General features: G+C 37.7%; 1 long non-coding RNA gene across 2 annotated transcripts; it reads right to left on the bottom strand.

The window, feature by feature from the left end:
* Positions 1-772: 772 nt before the first annotated feature.
* Positions 773-11962, bottom strand: LOC140946505 (uncharacterized). 2 transcript variants are annotated; one of them, XR_012166853.1, is made up of 3 exons: positions 11784-11962; positions 6026-6133; positions 773-2035 (listed from the first exon to the last, which is right to left on the bottom strand). It is a non-coding gene; the product is annotated as an uncharacterized lncRNA (long non-coding RNA). The 2 variants fall into 2 exon arrangements; XR_012166854.1 differs by lacking the exon at positions 773-2035 and adding an exon at positions 2053-2155.
* Positions 11963-18326: the final 6364 nt, after the last annotated feature.

Genomic DNA, 18326 nt, shown 5'->3' with positions numbered 1-18326 from the left:
CAAAGGAAATCCCTAGGTGATGGGTTCCCTGCCTAATTGTTGTATTTACTCAGCAACTTGAAATCTTAGTGGCATCCCTGTATTATTGTCCAGCATGTGTCCTGGAAAACTTTGCTGTATTTCAGCCAAAACATGTGATTTTCCTTACCCTTAGATTTCTGATCTGAAGTGCTGTTTTTAAAAGTGGAATGATAAAATAACATATCCTATCCAAGGCCCTAGTTCCAGAATGCACAAAATCTTACTCTATTTCGTACTTTAACCCTCCTTACAAAGACTTACACCCTCCTGATGCAATTTCCGGTGAAATGCAAGATAAAATATCAGAAAAAATATATAACGTCTTATACAAGCCATCAGCTAGCTGACTTATCCAACTCGTCACCATGAGCTAGGGACCTCAGGTGCAAAGAAAATTGGTACTAGGAACCTTTAGCTATCAAGAAAGGCACAAGGAGGTATCCATGGCAACCTGCAAGCAGCAACCTTAAGTGGCCCCACTAATTGTCAAACTGATTTAATCATCAAACTATGATGAGAAACAAAAACCTGTAGTGGAAATGTGACCTAAACCTTCTGTAAACATAATTGTTTGACTCCCACTGTGGTTAAAGTGAATGGATGTTGTGTAGGTTTCTGGGAGAACTGCTCACCTACCCCTCCCTTAAGGTAACATTAACACTTACTTCTCACTTGGGGCAAAATGATGGCTTAGGGGAGGGGTAGGTGGGCAAAACCATAGCCTGAGAAAAGCGCAATTTTGTGATGCCACCACTACTTTCCCCATGAAATAATGTCAGCAGAACAAACATAGAAATCAATTTTCATACTAATGACCTATCACCTATCCAGGTTGTGTTTCTGATTGGTTGTGCCATGTGGGAAATTTCCCTTAAATGAAGAGAAGTACTCCCCAAATCCTGGTAGTGACATCTCAAAATGTCGGCTGGTTTCTTTGGCAAACAAATCCCCTGCTCAATGGAATCTTGCTGTAAGGAAATGTCAGACTTAACTAACTGGTTGAACAAACAAGTGCCAAGGAATAACTTGCAAATTGAAGACCCAAAACTTAACATTCCTTGGCAGAATTGATTCATCTAATAGAACAAATCCTACATAAAATGTACTGCTGATAAATGACACTTCCCAATGGCCTTTGTTTGTACAATGGTGGCACACACACTGGATTATTACTAATACTAATTTAACTTTAAGATAATCAATGAATTAATTTCAGTTTGTTATGTGACTGAAAAAGTGTCTAGATGAGTATAATTGTAAAAGGTTTTCGAACATTCCACCTGCCCTCATTAAGAGACCGATGAAAATTAATTTTTCCCTGATAAGAGACAAATATTAAATTTTTGTAAATTTCAGACTACATTTTTCTCAAACCCATCACAATACTTAAAAGTAATTTCTGAATGCAAATTTTGTTTTCCAAAAAAACACAGCTATTATAGGAAAGTTTTTTTCAGTCATACAACAACTGGGTAGTTAAATGATTGTTGTGTATTTTACGTAATATAATTATACTAGTTAAGTTCTATTCTAAAATTTAACAAAATGTTGTGTGAATGGGGGTTGTGGAACAACAGCTGGGTGAAAAACCTCCCCGTACGTCCACTTGCTCCTAGGAGGAAAACCCCAGGCCAACTGTACCCCACATTCAGGCCTCCTGGGCAGGGCCAAAAATTTTGAATTGATTTTTATCATCAAGATTTAGATGCTATTATTATTGCTATTATTTAAATAGTGGGATAATATTAAACTAAGATGTTTTAAAATAATAGAATATACCATTTCTGGTCAATTAAAATATCACACAATACAAACCAGGTGTTGCAAGACTCAACCCCACAATCAGCAGCCCAACTCTTGTACCAGGTACACATGATGTCTCATACATGACTGTATTACTTACCCTTTGAGTTTCTTAGGCTGGGTGCATGTAACATCATTCAGCCAGCTGTCTAGTTTGCCCTCTCCATTGCTCAGCCAGCTCGGTAGTCTGTCCTCTCCATTATCCAGTTACCTTGTACTACAGCTGTGGGTGCATGTTATGTCATCCAGCTGCTTGATTTGTTGCCATCTAGTGTCCAATACTGTGCATGCATTAGTGTAAATCTTTCTCAGTCTACCATGCTTGTAGTTGCTTCCAGTTGGACAAGAAAGAGAATTCATTTCACATGGACAGTTACATGTACATTTCAATGTACATTATTTTATTTTAATAATAAGTGCTTCTTCCAAAAGATGTCTAATTTCTGAGTGACAGGCAAAAGCAAAGAGTGAGAAATGGGATGATTACAAACTCTGCATTCTACTCATGCCAATGCATTCAATACCTGTTGTATCATGTGCCAGTGTTTTGAAGAAGAAAACATAATAATGACAACTTCAACAACAAATAATTTTTGTGATTTCTTCTGGGAAGAAGTAGATAAACTAAAATATGCTGGTTTCCTTAAAATAAAGAATGAAAATTAACGCATTTCTAACGGCAAAAAGATCCACTTTTAGTAGATTCTTTGTAACATCCCAACAACGTTTTAAAGAATTCAAGACTATTTTCATGAACTGTATTTGCCTAATCAAGACATTGGGATAACGTTGAAATACAGCACTGTATCTTGGTTAAAACTATCTAAGCTCTGAGTACAAAAATTTTTTTATAGATTCTCTGATGGAAGGAATATAAGGCTGACTGTCCTGACTGAATATGAGGATGCTAGCCAGAGAAAACAACAAAGAGTGATGGCTGCATTGTGAGGAACCAAACCAGAAATCATTTCAGGATCCAACAATAATGACATACTGACAGTTTGACTGATTAACTGACTAGCGAATAATATTGTTTGAATGGACGATCGACTGATTGACTGTTTAATAGAAAAACTGATTGGCTAACTGTTTAAGTGATTGATTGACTGATGGATTGACTGTTTGATTAACTGATTTACTGACTAAATCATTGAAAGGTTAATTGATTGAAAAGATTAACAGCTTGATTGACTAACTGACTAGCTAACTGCATATTAAAATGATTGATTGACTGCCTGACCGATGTTTTGATTGATTAACTGGCTGACCCACTGTTTGAATATCGATTGACTGATAGACTGACTGTTTCATTGATTAACTGACTGGCTCACTGTTTGAATTGTTGATTGACTGATGGACTGACTGCTTGACTGATTAACTGACTGGCTCACTGCAGTAATCAGTGGTAATCACTGTAGTAGTACAGGTGTATATGTAGTAATCTTTAGATTTCTTTTTTAATACATGTATATCAAATTCTTTGTTATTGATTGTCAATATTAAGCTTATTTCTGAGCAAAGACAATCGCTTTTCTTTAAATGTGTTGGAACAGAATGACAAAGCCCTGCACAAATTAGGTAGTTAACCTTGCTAATTTTATTTGAAGCAATAGTAAAACAATTTGTGGCATCTTATTCAAACAAAAGATCATTAACAGAAATGATATCTTGTTCAAAAAGTATTTTATAGAAAACAGGCTTCTTATCAACCCATATCTCTTAGTTATTCCACAAAATATATTGACTTTCCCTTCCACTATCAAAAACAATACGAAACTCACACCACCATTGAAGTAACTCGGAATAGAATTTAGAGGAAATAATTATGTATCTCTTTAATGTCATAATTACAATGAAATAACAAAAAGGGCCCCCAAAAGGTTCCAACGAAAACCGTAAAAAGCTTCTCCAAGCACCATTGTTGCACTGGAAGATCCTTTTCAGCCAGGCTAGTTGAAAAGATTTAATCATACTTTCCAGATTGATCATTTTGAAGCCACCATTTTCATATTCGTTAATTGTGGAAAGTCTTGTCACTTTATCAGTTCCTTTCCACAAAAATTTAAATATCATTTGATTTAACTCTTAAACGATTTCCTTCGGGACCAGCAGAAGAGAGGAAAGTACGCCAATTTTGGTATGATTAAAGACTTGATGATTGTTACTTTTCAATGGATAGAAAGACCTCCTGAAGACCAAATATTTATAAGTTTTTTGACACTGTCCAATCTCTCAATAAAATTTTTTTCATGCAAAAGTTTGATATCCTATGAGTGATGAACACCCCTGGCTTTGATTGGTTCGTCAGGCCATTTTATACCTAAATGAATGAACGGTCCTAAGTGCCCAGTGAAGAAAGGCAAATCAGTTTAGGAGTTTAGAATAGATTCAGTCACAGTGTGGAGTAATAATCAAGTAAAAAGAGTTCAGTGAAGGTTACTTTCTTGGCTTGTACCGATCCTTTAGTAATGGGAGTCAGCTGAGATTTTATCATTGATCATTGGAAATAATCACACTGGCCCAATTGATCGATCATTGATTATAATCGGAAAATCTACTGATAAAAAACTCAGCAGCCATATTTGTTGTGAACAACATGAAAACAAGACAATGAGGACAGGACCCTGGGAACCAACTTGAGTTTCACTTCGATCTTCGCAAGCTGTTTATATCTGTTTTGCTTTCGTCTACTTTTGTAACCTTTCTGATGGCAGTAAGTAGATCTAAAAATGTATTTTACAGCCCGCTACTAATAATTAGAACAGTTTCTAAGAGAACCATCACGATAACCATTAAAATGTGCATACAGTCGTCCAAGATGATCAGTTGTCATCATCCATAATCGATTGTTGCGTTGCTTAACGATTTTTGATCAATGATCGATTGTAATCGATAATCGGCACACCACTAACTGCCTTACAGTCAGCCAGGTGTCTACCTTTTGCTCATTTGACAAGCAATTTCATTTTTAACTCAAGATTCTGCTTAAATTGGATTCTAATTTTTTAAGGAAGCCAATGGTACCTATGGAGTTCTCTTCACGATGAAATGTTGTGCCGGGAAATCATGCTTATTGATCCCTTCACTGGAATGAAAAAGAGCAAAGCTGCGAAAGGAAAGAAATGGGAAGATGTCGCTGAAAACTTGAACCAATTTCAAAGTTGACAAAATGGTAGTTCCAGATCGCTACAACCTTCTCGCATCGAGGACATCGTGACCTAGTCAGAAGCTTTTACAATTTTCACGCTGATTCTGACGTCTTTTTTTGCACACCAACTAGAAAGATTATTTTAACATCCTACAAGCTTCTCATCCTACCCATGTACCGTCAGTTCAGTGGTCGTTTTTGGCTGGCATACGATCAGGCCTTCCGCCACCACTCTGCGGCGATGAAGCTCATAGACTGGTCGACCATGAATGTTCAACTCTACAATTTTTCTGCTGCTGGGGCCTCTGTGCATTCTGGGTCTGATGGTTCCTTGAGCAAGCTACCCGAAACATCTGGAGCTGACTCCTCCCAGGTCATTTGCTGGTCGTGGCTCACTATCTGAATGGTTGATTGACTGAAAGACTGACTGTTTGACTGTTTGGTTGAATAATTGACTGCCTCACAGTTTAAATCTTTCATTGACTGATTGACTAACTCTTTGATTGATTAACTGCCTGGCTCACTGTTTGAATGGTTGATTGACTTATGGACCGATTGTTTGATTGATTACACAATGAAACTGACTGGCTTAGTGTTAGTATGGTTGATTGACTGATGGATTACTGTTTGATCGATTAAATGAGTGGCTAACTGTTTGAATGGTTGAATGTCTGATGGATTGACTGTGTGATTAACTGAAAGGCTCAATGTCTAAATGGTTGAGTGACAGCTGGACCGACTGTTTTATGTTTAAAGTCCCATTGCCTTCGTTTTTGTCTGACACAGAATTGATAGGAAACTCAGTGTTGAATCGTGCTTCATATTTTTCTTTCAATTATCCTTGAATAAGCTCTGCTACTTCTGACTAGGTAATGCATTTATCTGAGGATGTTTATTATTGCTATTTTTACTTCTTTGTCTGGCTTTTAATTAGTGGTGGCATTAATTGAGTACAGTGAATTAATATCATAATGGTATAGTGTACATGTATGTCGCACATGGTATAAATTGAACACAACATATTACTATAAGAAATTTAGAAGAAATGTTTACCTTGTCTTCAGAGCTGCCTTTTCTTGCTGATCTTGTTTTCCAATTTCATTATTATAGTTCAGCAAGTTGCCATGTTATTCCATGTCATCAAGACTTCAAAGTCCATTCCTTAAACGAAATATTATTCAAGATAATTAATTTGACTTGTTTGACTTGTTTGAAACATACAAAGTAAGATGCATACATGATGGACTCTCCACATGGAAAACCTACAGTTTACACCACTATGTGCAGCAACCACTTCTTGTAAGAGGCTAACTCAACTTAAGCAACTAGATGTTCTTTGTAGACTAAAGAATATACATGTGCTGTATTATCGTTTCAGACCAAACTCTGCCTTTATAATTCATTCATAATGTCTCAATTTCATTACTGTTCCTCCATATGGCATCACTGTTTTAGGTCTGATAGTAAAAAACTGGATAGGTTGCATGAACAAGCACTTCATTACTTGTACAGTGAAGAGTCTTCACAAACTAGCACTCCTTTTTATCGTATTGGTTACAGCCTCGTGGACTGACGTATCCAGAACTTGTTAATTATTGTATTTAAGACAATAAGCAATTATCCACCTGAACATCTGAGAGACCTATTTAAGTTAACAGACAACATCAAAAACCTCAGAAGCGTTAATAAGCTGCAAGTACTAAAATCTAATACGACTCATAATGGCAAGAACTCAGTAAAGTACTTGGCAGCTGTTACTTGGAACAAGATTTCTGATACCTGAAGATCCCTAAGTACATTGTCAGCTTTTAAAAAAGCAGTCCACCGGCCAAGGTTCTAGCTAATTCTCAATAATATCTATATTCTATTATGTAATTAGGCTTTTTATTGTATTATAGCTGCATATCACACAATTTTAGGCTTTATACTGTACATAAGTTTTTGAAGTCCCCTTTCTTTCTCTATTATTTTTTTTTTCACGGCTTATTAGCATATTTTTGCTAGAAGTCTAATCAACCAAATCAAACCTGACATTAAATACATGTAAAACTTCATTCATTAATTCATTCAACTCCCATAAGCGACGACCAATCAAAAACAAAAACATTTCACAATTGAATCATTACGGTTGGAACCTCTCATAAACGAACACATCTCTTGAGCAACTGTGGTCTTTTTCTTGGATGACAATTTAGGAATTTTCCATTCCATTACTATATACTCTAGTAAGCATTTACAGCTATGTTTTTATCCCTATATTCACTGTTAAAACTACATGTAGTCTTACTGGTCAATCAACCATTATTTTAATTCACATACTTGAGACAATATTACATGTAATATTAACTGTGAGCAAGTCAAAAAAAGAGCGTGTTAAAGTTTTTAAACAATAGCTGTGTGCGAAATAACACAGCACGCTTTCAGTGTGGGCAAAAGCACAAAAAATGTGTTATCTACAGTATTGTTTAAAAGTACTCAAAACTTGATTCTCGGCTCCTGAGTTAGCAAAAAAACAGGATTTTTTAAATATTCATCAGTCGACAAGGTTTCAAGAAAACAATTAATATTATTACTTCGCATCTTCAGAAATTCACTCCCTGTCAGTGCTTTTATGCACCACTTATCTTGCGCTTTGACGTGTAAAATTTCACTTTTAGCCAAGAAAAGGACCAACGACAGGTTGCTTATCTGAACTTTTGAAAAATTGTGACTGTGTAGTTTGATATGAAGGCTATCTTGTGAATTATAAAATATGTGTTTTTGTTGCATAATTAATTGCATTGGGCCGTGTGATCAGTCACAATAGCAAAGGAGAAATATGATCTTGAAGTACATTAGTCAGGAGTGGTTGTCAAAATAACAAAGTTTGCAAGCTATCCTATAATAATCACAAACTATTTAACCTGATAAAGCTATGGTGTGTAAGTGTACCCTTCAGAGCAAAACATAAAATGCTGACTTCGAAATTGTGTTTTAAATATACATTTACCTAATTTGAAACCTCTTGAAAATTCTACACCCATCGCAACTTTCAAAACTTTATAACCAGAACAGGCAGAATAAGTGACATGATAATTGAAGGTTTCTCTAAGACTAATTCATCATTTGCTGATGAGATACTTTAACTTAAGGTGGCTGAACACAGTTTTGGCAGTTTGTAAGTATATGTCATTTGCCAAATCATGGCAAGACAAGGGTTGCAGCTAACAAGCTGAAACTAGCCGAGTGAAAAATATACTGACAAAAGACATTGATTGAAAGGTAAAATTTGACATTTTTGTAGTTTCCATGGCGACATGAACCATTGAATACGACCTTAAAATTTCACTTTTGCTCAGTTTACATAAAATTCGCTCATTAGATTTCCCTATAAACTTGAAAACAACTGCACCTTTACAGGTGTTAGCATCAAAATCCTGTGGAGGGTCACATATTATACCATTAAGAAGAAATTGCATGCTTTGAGGATTCTCTTTCACTATGTAAGAGGCCAGCAATTTTACTTCTGCTGGCTGGTTTGGGTGATTTCATAAAAAAATTCAGGAAACTGTGCATATACAGTGGGCTAGAAAAAACGGTAAACTTGATTTTTCTACTGTTTCATAAACAGGTTTTGTATGGTACTTGGGTATTAAAGAGGGATTGCCTTTTATGTACCAGTATATTTTACAAAAAACTTCTAATCCTTATGTTACAAACAAACACAATAATTTTTTTTGGTTGTTAAAATGTAAGTTGTTGTGCAGAAAACCAACAGAATGGTGATAAAAGTTGGACAAAATCTCAGAACTGGTACACAATGTAGAAAATACATGTAAACTTGTTGCTGGTGATTTTAGAAGCGCTAAATTTCAATTTTTTCAGGGGAAAACGCCCCTGGACCCCTCTACATGTACATAAACTCTCGCCTTCGGCGCTTGTTGAGCTCATGCTACGCATGAGCTAGCCCTATCAAAAGAAAAATAATATGTTCTATAGTCAAAGAACAATGTTTTATAAATGTGTACCCTAATCAAGGATGCCAGAAATAAGCTATTGGAACAAGAAGCAAGCTTCATAAAAAAAAATACCTATTTCATAGTTATCAATATCTGATAGTTCTGACTCCTTAATTTCACCAGTTTGAAAGGGTCCCCATCTCACTGCTGATCTTCAAAGTGTTAAAACAAATGTGCTGTATTATCAAAGTGAGTAAAAAATTCTTAGAGAAAAATTACTTTGCTTGTTCAAAGATTATTCTATGGAATCTTTATAATTGGATGTATAGTGGAAAACTTACTTTTTCAACCCCATCCACACACAAAAGAAATCACGCAAAGTGTTGGAGGGAGAAAAAAAATATCGTGCAAATGCATACTTCAAGAAAATATTCATGGTGAAATAAATGGGTTGAAAAAAAATCATGCCTACAACAAATAAATCAACCCTCCCCCCCACCTTCCCCCTGCCCCCTTAGAAGTAAAATGGTTGGCCCATGATCGGACCTCTTTTATTGAAGAGAACCCTTGTAGTTCAATTCTCGCAAGAAGACAACACCAGAAAGCAACCACTTAATCTTATCATTTTGGTTGTTTTCTTTTGAGACGTTCGACTGTAGTACGAGCCACTTAACTGGCCACATTAAGAACAGCTCAGCTTGTTTTAAGATTACTCTTCCCATATTTCATGCAAAACGAACCTGTTTTCAAGGGATACTAACAAAGGTCCATTAGATTTTGGCTGATTTAAAGGACATGTTTCATCGCGTTTGTCAGAAAGCATCCTAATCCGGTGTTCCTGTGGCACAAAGGCAGAAATTTTGAGCAATCACGGGCGACTGCAAATTAGCTCAGCCCCTATTAATTTTATCAGGGGCATCTCAGCCAGGAAACTAGTCTCCTTTCAACTCGATTTCGTTACCGTAAGTGACGAATGCTGCTCCGTAATCAATGATTACCTCCAGTTGTAATCATAGGTATTACTGCGCTTTTCAAAAACGCGCAAACTCTGAAGTTCAAAAGCCAACTGACATTTGCATTTTACTCTGCTGTCAATCATCTTAGGAGACAGAACTTTACTTAAATGGGTTCAACAGGCCATGGTTTGCGATCTTGTTGTGATTGGTGGATTTTGATACGTTTTGTGTGTTTCTGCAGGGCTCGAAATTAAAAACAATGTCTGGTCGCAAATTTGCGACTAGTTACGAAAATTTGGTCGCAACTTTGAAAATGTTAGTCGTGAAATTTAATTGAGGCCATTTAATCAAGAAATAAGTAGGCTTTTAAATGATTAACGCTTTAATTTTCATTCTTTCAACAGCTTTCATGTCATTTCGAGACTTAATAGTACAGAACGTTTAGCGTCTCGGACAACACCAGTTCATCTAAACGATCAAGTTGAACCTGCGTTAAGGCACATAAATTAGTGTCTGTTATTTTAGTCAAAGCGATAGATTTCCAAATCATGAACAGATATTACAGCAGGAAACTACAGTTCTTAAATGCCTCCAATCTCTGCAAAATAGCAATAACATTTGTACTGGGCGGACATCCGACATGGTTATAGGTTACGTTACGTAACTAAATTCCTTTAGTTTTACCTTTTGCAGGTTTTCCACCGATGACAAAACAAGTAACGAATTCTTTTATATATTAAGCTTTACATCTGAAGTATCAGGGGTGTTACTACAGTGATTATTCAAAGAACCCTGAAGGACTGAATCATTCAATACGACCATACGTGCCATGCGGACATTCTGCCATCTTTGTTTGCTAAACCTCGTTTTCATGTATACGTAGATTCGCAACCCACTTTGAACCGATTTATTTTACATGTAAATCTTCGTTTAAAATGTGACCTTTGAAACAATTTAAGTTGCTTTCATCCGACATAATTGACTCACTAAAGAAGAACACATGTGTACTGTGAGGGCCGTAACGCGGGTCGTAAACGCGGGAAAAGTCCTCAGCATGCTGGCGGGTCTGTCAGCGGCAAATCAAAACGAAATATGGGCCTGCAATGTACATGTTTACAGAACCCGCAGAAAATGGCGTGCTGTTGAAGGAATATCGTTGCGTGTATGCATTCCAGGTAAATTACGGTACACCTTCAGATTGTAACAAAATTATAAGACGCTACTTCAATGAATCTTTTTATTTCTAATTTTAATTAAAGCAAAAATTCAAGTGCTAGTCCTTTTATTTCGTATCAGTTAAGGCAAAACCTAGTCGCAAATTTGCGACTAGTCTCGTTTTTCTAGTCGCAAATAAGAAAAATTAAGTCGCAAATGCGACCGTATCGGTCGCAATTTCGAGCCCTGTTCTGTGTTTCAAGGTTCCTTTCTTGTGATCATAATTATGATTGATGGCAGTGAAAAACGCTTTTCAACTTTGGAGTTCGCGTGTTTGTGAAAAGTGGAATGGTTATGAAGCGTGGTATACCTCTCTGTCACATGTTTTGTATTTTTTTTACATATATTTTTGTTTTCAGCGCACAACGTTTAATAATAGCATTCCTATCATTTTAATCTTCCAAACAAATTAAAACATCAGAGCAATTTTTTTCAGTCACAATTATTTTGTAAACAAAAAAACAACATACACGTAACCTGCGGGCACTGTTGTTTTCTTGCCTTTCATAACCGGTCTCATCAGACACGGTTGTTTATAAGTCCGGGAAGAGCACACATAGAATTATCTCATGATTTAAAACATAAACTTTATCCTTTAAACACCATTGACTAGATAACGTGCTTATAAGACCAACATTTTCTGCGAAAGTTATAAGGCTAAATGTTAAGCTAATTAATCAGCTGAATTAATCAAAAGTTTACCTCACAAAATTTTGACGACTTCTGCCATACCACATCCGTGAATATTTAAGCCATAAATGAAGCCAAGTGTTAAACAATGAGTTAAAGAGCCGACGGAGATCAAATCCGATTTCCTGAAGTCCAAATAATGTCACTTTGGGTCCAATTTAACTACACACGTGTCAAGCGGTTTCCCTGACGGTCGCAAGACGGTCGCCATATTGGTTTCTATGAAGACCCAGTCCACTGGCGCATGCGTCTCGCGCGCGAGCTTCCACAGCACTCGTCTCGCGTTCCTCGAGTACTCATAAAACGCGCTGAGGGGAGTCAGAAGAATAACCCAGTAAAACCTACAGTATACCAGGTGAGCCATAATCGGGGTGAGAGATCGTACGTCAGCTAGATATCTTTTCCAGAAATAAGAAATAAAGCATCACGAAGTCAACTTCCCAGTTGAAACAAGGCGGATTCAACTTTTCAAACAATATTTTGACTGACCAGACCAGCCTTAGTCAGGTTTATAGACGTTACCCGAAACGTTTATTTTTACAAAAGAGGAAAAGGAATTTCTCTATAGAGTATTGTAATTCCTTTGAAATGAGATCTTGAAATGAACTCTTAATTTCGTTTTACAGCAAAAGGGATGTTACCACCGTTTTCTTTGATACGCGACTTTGGAAAACAAAACACCCGCGGAAACGTTTCCAAAGTTTCCGTCAGTCTTGCGTGTTATCGACAGATCGGATCGAAATCCACCAATCACAGCCACTAGTGTGACCTTCTGACCTTCTTTACTTCATGCTAGCGGGCTGTGATTGGTGGATTTCGATCCGATCTGTCGATAACACGCAAGACTGACGGAAATTTTGGAAACGTTTCCGCGGGTGTTTTGTTTTCCAAAGTCGCTTATCAACAAAAACGGTGGTAAACACGATATAGAAATATGGATGACGTTGTTGTTTGACGGCAAGAAATTTATTATTGAAAGTAAATTTTAATTCCGCTCTGCATCAGACTGCAAGCAGTCTCTTTTTTAGAATCCAGTAGATCCTTGTTCGAGAGCACTTGAGAGGGACGAGCGGCGAAGCTGCGAGGAACAAGGGCGGAAGCCCAAGCGAAGAAAAAGTAAGTCCTCTTTCCGCTCTCAGCCCCAATCTCTCCTCCTTCTTTACTTTTTCGCTCTCCGCGCGAGGCTCTGAGGAAAGAAGCACGACCCAGTCGCTATCCAACTCGGCATTGCTGGAGAAAAAAGAAAAACAAAATATAGGACTGGACTTTCCTATAAGCATCGAAAATTGGTTGAACCTAAGCACAACTGCACACGACACGCATTATTGTTGTTACAATTTATTAAAAATTACGACAAAGCTCTCACAAAGAAGAGCCACTAAGTTTATTTTGGAAAACTGATGGTGATTATGGAAAAAAACCGCGTAACTCGTTTTTTGTTTGATGCTTTGTTTTTTTATAATGGGTTTATTAAAATAGATATTTCTCCTTTTTTTTTACTTTTAATCGGATTCTGATAGGTACTCCCTGAGGGCTAGGGATAATTATGTACTTAAGAAGAATTATACTAAGACAGACATTTTCAAATTTAGCTTTTTTTAATAGGATTGTTGATATGTGGAATGCGTTACCACTGTCAACTCGTTGTGCTGTAGAAGGGATTGGCAGATTTCTTGGCTACTCGATAATCTCCCGAATATTTCTGTAAATATTTATATTTCAATGTTAATTTTACTTTTTTTATATACCTAATATAATATAATATAATGTAATATGATATAATATAATATAATATAATATAATTTCTTTTCTTTCATTTTCTTAAGTTTAAGGTGGTCGGTCTCACAAGGGGTCTATGACTCTTTTGCTGACCATCCTCATGTGGCATTTTTTTTTCTCTTGTTTTTTATTCTTTCTTATATATGATTCTTAGTCTCACTTTCCATTAAATTGTGATAAATGAATAAAGAAATTGCGACAGGTATTACAAATGCCATATATTTTGCCATATATTTACTTAATCTCCGTATTTACACATTTGGGGCATATTTGCAAGGAGAAAATTTGTGTACATCCATTTTTTCGTTCAATGTTAGTTCGCTTTGTTAAATTTCGGCAGGGCTGGGCAAATTTTTTGAACGACATAACTAAAAACTATAAGTGACGTAATACATCATTTCATTTTATTTTTTTCAATTCATTATAAGTATTACAAGAAAAAGCACAGACAAACGTAAGAGCTTGAGTCAGAAAGTTTACAACACGTTATAAAGTACGGTTACATTGGGTATAAGTTTGTCACAAAACGAAGAAAGAATGAAGAATGGAAAGGAGTGGAACACATCTAGGTCAACTAATATTGTGCCCCTAAAATAACGTAATCGCGTTCGTCAGAACGCATCCCTAATCTGGTGTTGCTGTGGCACTAAAGCAGAAATTTTCGAGCTATCACGGGCGACTGCAAATTAGCAGCCGCTATTAATTTTATCAGGGCACCTCGGCCGGGAAACTGGACTCTTTTCGACTCGATTTTTTCCGTAATTTTTCCGTAAGTGACGAACGCGAATCCCTAATCAATGATTACCTATAGTCTTAGATGTAGTCAGTGACTAGTTGTGGTTGGACAAGGCTGTCGTAAGAATAACAACAACCTAAAAAAATAATTAACGTGTAAACAGGAACCACAACGTCCAGCAAGATATTATTATGACATGCCTGAAAGTTTTCTTTGGAAAAACATTAGAAGTTTCATTTTAAATTGCTGTAATCCTGTGATCCTGATGTCTGGCGTTTCCAGGATGCAAGCTAGTTCCCATCCGCGTTTTCCCATTTCACAAAGAAGTGATTCTCACTGAGGGGGCGCACTTATTGAAGTGAGTCCCGCTGACAGTTTGTGTTCATACTCTATAACAGTGCCTTCATAAACAGGGCTGGGGTCGTTAACTCGACTGGCCTCTTTCTCAAAAAACCAAACCGAATTGACCGTAGCTTCAAGGCTTTGATCTTTTGGAGCACTTGACATATCCAGGAAAATTTCTACCAGTCGCCAGCCTTGTTGTAGAAATGTGGTCATCTCACCAAGCCAATCACAAGAAAACGTATGCTTTGGTATAGACCCCAGACGGGGTGGTAATACAGATTCTTCGATAGGCACATTGACTGTTTGGTATATAAAGCGACGAGGGTTTGGGTGAGTTGGTATGTCAAAAAATAAATCAACTCCCATACCTGAAAGATGTAGCAAAAAAATTACAACTCTAGTATCCTAATGGTAGAGATTTCTTTCACGCAGAGTTTCAGGATGTGCGCAGTCTTTCGCGTCGCTGGTATTCGCGTAGGTAGCCTACGTGATAGGCGCCGGTTAGGATTTTTGGCTTGGAGCGCGCGAGGGGAACACGAAGTACACTCGCGCGTCTTCGAAACTTCCCCAATCCTATCGCATAGGTTGGCTTGCATTGCAACTTCGGCCAATGTCAATGACGCTAACGACATCGCACATGTCAAAAACCAGGCCAAAGAAATATCTGCGCGCTGGCAGGGAACAACTCTAATAACTTGATTTGTCGTTTTGCCCGGTTGGTGAATCGTGAACCGCATTGTGAACTGCTACCATTTTCACGATGACATCATTTGACTAAAAATTCTAGAATTCATTTTGTTTTTGCTTTCTTATTTAAATTTCTCACTCCCAGTGAAGTTTAAAAATTAATGGCCCTCATCAGTCCACGAAAAATGACAGACTGAAGAATTCTGGTCCAAAAATAGTAAAATGACGTCATCGTGCACTTGTCCTATGGAGGGCCCACGGAAAACCGGCCTTGGCAAGGGCCCTCGCTATTATCATTATTATTATTATTATTATTATTATTATTGTTATTATCATTATTATTATTGTTATTATTATTCATATCTCAAACCACTAGTTGTATCGGTGGGCACGTATCCCCAGGTCATCAAGCTATTTCCTATAGCCTTGAGTGTCTAGGGTCCTTTTTATAAGATCTTTGCTGTTCCCAACAAGCAGGCTTTCTGGAGTAAGTTCAAGATTCCAGGTGTTCCTATCTAAGTAACCCACATCATCAAGTTTTTGGTCCCTGCCCCAAGTACCCCAAATAGAACTGGAACAACAGATACGCTTTTGCAGTTCCACATCTTTTGTATTTCCACTTTTAAGTCCTGTTAGCGGTCAATCTTCTCACGTTCTTTTTCTGCAATTCTGGTATCAAAAGGACATGCCACATTGATGACTTGATGATGATTACGATGATGATGAACTCATTCTAGCACGTATTTAGTATATTGACCTAGCAATCGTTTTTACCTGCTGACAATACCCCAGTCCTTCCTAAACTCGTATTCGTTCCTTGTGAATTCAACTGGCCTGTGATCTCCACACATATCAGCTGACCTCCAGTTTCTGTATTCTGAAATGATCATATTTTTTTAGACACTTTTGCCTTTAAGGGACAGACCATAATTTTTTGTGACGGAGGGGAGGGGGGGGGGGTTGGAAAATTTTTACACGCAAACATTTTTTTTATATGCGGCTCCTGCTCCTTTTTTGTGTATTCCATCTTCCTGCAAACACTTTATTTTTTACTGGCATACAATTTATTTCAGTGTTTACAGCCTCTACAAACAATTAATTTCAAATTTTCCACCAACCCCCTCCCCCGTCAAAAAATAGATTCCAAGACGAGGACTTCTATAAGGACGAGATTTGTGAAGGAGGTGAAGCCGTCTCCCGATCACAAAATGGTAAAACTTGTCTTCTAGCATTTGATCACTTGTTTCCAAAAAACTACGACATTCCTGCTAAAACTCGTAGTGAAATGAGGACTATTATCACGTTTTCCGGCCAAAATGACGCTAGTTGAAGGGCGCACTACTTAATGTTAAGTATTGAGAAAATCTGGTTTTCGTAGCCGTCCTCGTCAAGTACAAAAGAGGGACGGGCCATACTGAACCGCGGACCTTTTCAACATCAGGGTTGCTGGGCCCTGGAACAGACTTTTGGGATAAACTTAGGTTTCTGGGAAACTGCCCACCTACCCCTCCCCTAAGCTAACATTAACACTTACTTCTCACTTAGGGAAAAATGATGGCTTAGGGGAGGGGTAGGTGGGCAGTTTCCCAGAAACCTTAATTGATCCGACTTTTGGGCGTAGATGAGGCAGGTAATGCAATCGCCAAAGGCGCGGGAGGCTCCTCCCCAAGTGCCAACCCCTTACTTATTTATATACCAGAAAAAGTACCACTAGTGGAAACCTTTCATTGAAAAATGTTACCCCGTTCACATACCTACAAAACAACACTGCAAAACGGTAACTAGTGAGGGGGCAAGGGGGCAGCTGCCCCCTAGACCTGTTGAGCCGGGCACATCAGAAGTCTGTCGATGGAGTCGTTTTCTGTAGACTTAGTTATTTTGATTATAGTGACCTGACTTGACTTGCAATTGTTTGCCATTTTCATATTCGAGGTCGATTTTTTGGAGACATATCCCATGAAAAGTGCTGAAAATGGCGTTTCGTAGCCTCCAAATTGGACAATTTTCTTGGGGAGGATACCCTTAGACCGCCTACAAGGCTCTTGCCTTTGGCACTCACGATAATGCCCCCTCCTCCCCCCCCCCCCCCCCGTTACAAAAAACCTAGCTACGGCCCTGCACTGCATCCCTTTTAAAAGCTGATATGAAAAAATAACTAACGTTATCACTTGTCATTCATTCATCCCTTGAGATAACCTGCAGCTTTCTAATACAGCTAGTATTCTGCAGAAGAAAACTGTGGTTTGTTAGTGTTGAAGTAAAAGATGAGATAGCCTGTGTACAGACCCCGCCCCTTTCCCCTCAGGAAAAATGGGGGGTCTGGACACAGGCTAAACATGAGACAGGGTTAAATGGTAGTTCCGGTGGTGCACCCTCTCCTACGTAAAAATCCTGGATCCGCCTCTGTTCCCTACTCTTTCACATACTTCAGATCTTGAAATCCCTTTCTCCTTATAAACCTGAAGCCTGAAAAAGCTACCCCGACCGGACAGAGCCTTCCGGCGTAGGCCATAATAGGGGGATCTAGGGAGTACTTCCCCCACCCCCTCGAGAGCTAGTCATTAGCTATTATATAATGGCGAATTTCCAAGATCAGAAAAGAACATACATTATGCTGATATACGATGTTTCTCTCAGTGTACTATACCTGGGTGATTTTAGTAAAAATATCACCGGTATCGACATCTGTCTTAAAAGTGTGAATCCTTTTGGATATTCTTTTTCTGACTCTTTCCACAAGCATAATGGATTTCTCCACCTTCAGCTGCCAGCTCTCACTAGAGGTAGGAGCTGTGGGAAAGCTAAAAACAGTTGCAAAAGGTCGCGATAAATATGAATTCTTCTTTTATAGCACAGTCATGTGATCTACACAACTACTTTAATTGTCGGCTTTTTGTTATATTACTTATTTAGTGAGATATAAATGGAGTTAGCTCAAAATGACATCAAAAATAAAGTAATGCCGTTTTAAATTGGGTTTGAACTAAAATGTAATTTAACTATCTCTA

The sequence above is a fragment of the Porites lutea genome, chromosome 8 (assembly GCF_958299795.1).
Source record: "Porites lutea chromosome 8, jaPorLute2.1, whole genome shotgun sequence".
Taxonomy (NCBI): Eukaryota; Metazoa; Cnidaria; class Anthozoa; order Scleractinia; family Poritidae; genus Porites; species Porites lutea.
The sequence above is the reverse complement of the archived record's forward strand: the minus strand, read 5'-3'. Positions and strand labels throughout refer to the sequence as shown.